The sequence below is a fragment of the Volvox carteri genome (genome assembly GCF_000143455.1).
Source record: "Volvox carteri f. nagariensis unplaced genomic scaffold VOLCAscaffold_41, whole genome shotgun sequence".
Classification (NCBI taxonomy): domain Eukaryota; kingdom Viridiplantae; phylum Chlorophyta; class Chlorophyceae; order Chlamydomonadales; family Volvocaceae; genus Volvox; species Volvox carteri.
In genome coordinates, this window is record NW_003307584.1 from 823,160 (window position 1) to 824,322 (window position 1,163).

General features: G+C 53.3%; 1 protein-coding gene across 1 annotated transcript in view; it reads right to left on the reverse strand.

Moving 5' to 3' along the window:
* Positions 1 to 1,163, reverse strand: part of VOLCADRAFT_121287 (uncharacterized protein) — a gene marked incomplete at its 5' end in the record, with an annotated part of 6,587 nt that overhangs the window by 3,029 nt on the left and 2,395 nt on the right. The gene's annotated exons all lie outside the window — the stretch shown is intronic.

The window sequence follows — 1,163 nt, forward strand, 5'->3', positions numbered from 1 at the left end:
CCGCCGCGGCCGCTGCCGCCGCGGCCTCAGCGTGCTGTAGCAAATTCATGTCTGCTACAGCCGCTGCGGCGGCTGCCGCCTCCGCGGCCGCCATAATGGGGTTGATGCCAGGGTGCGGTGGCGCCGGTGCCCCTGCAAGGCCACCCTACGCCACCACACCAAACCGTCCCGTGGGTCACACGATATAATTAGATTTATTAGCGAGGCAGATACATCACCACAGCTTCATGGGGCTCGCTCAATGGCGATGAGGTGCCGTGGCCAGAAGGGGTGCATCGCCATCACCATCGCCATCGCCATCACCATCACCATCACCATCACCATCACCATCATCATCACCATTACCATTACCATTACCATTACCATTACCATTACCATTACCATCACCATCACCATCACCATCACCATCACCATCACCATTACCATTACCATTACCATTACCATTACCATTACCATTACCATTACCATTACCATTACCATTACCATTACCATTACCATTACCATTACCATTACCATTACCATTACCATTACCATTACCATTACCATCTCTGTCAACAATGGTTTGGAACGATCAAAAGTGATCAAAACATCTTTGATCAGTTGCAACACCACCAACACCATCCGTCTCCAAGAGCACTGCCTCAGATGGTGCACCGAAACGATGGCACTAACGATGGCACTAACGATGGCACTAACGATGGCACTAACGATGGCACGCCTGTGGAGGCGTCCGCATGATAAGATGTTCCCCCATTCCCGACTACACATCGCACTCAGAAATGTAAGCCACATGCAAGGCACTTAACACGCATTACCTGTGGCTGTGGCTTAGTTCCTTACAACAAACAAACAAACATACATACATACATACATACATATATAGCCCCACCTGATGATGATGATGTTGATGTTGCTGCTGATGGTGGTGGTGGTGGTGATGATGATAAAGGTGTCCGGGGCCCCCTCCTCCTCCTCCTCCACCTCCAAATCCCCCGCCGCCGCCGCCGCCGCCGCCATGCATCATCCAGCCGCCACCGTGTTGGAAATGCCCATGCACACCTCCTCCTCCCAACCCCCCCTCCAGCCCCAGGGCCTCATTCCCCTCCAGAACCCCCTCCAGCAGGTAATCCGACCACACCATGACACTCCGAAGGCTGGTGAGG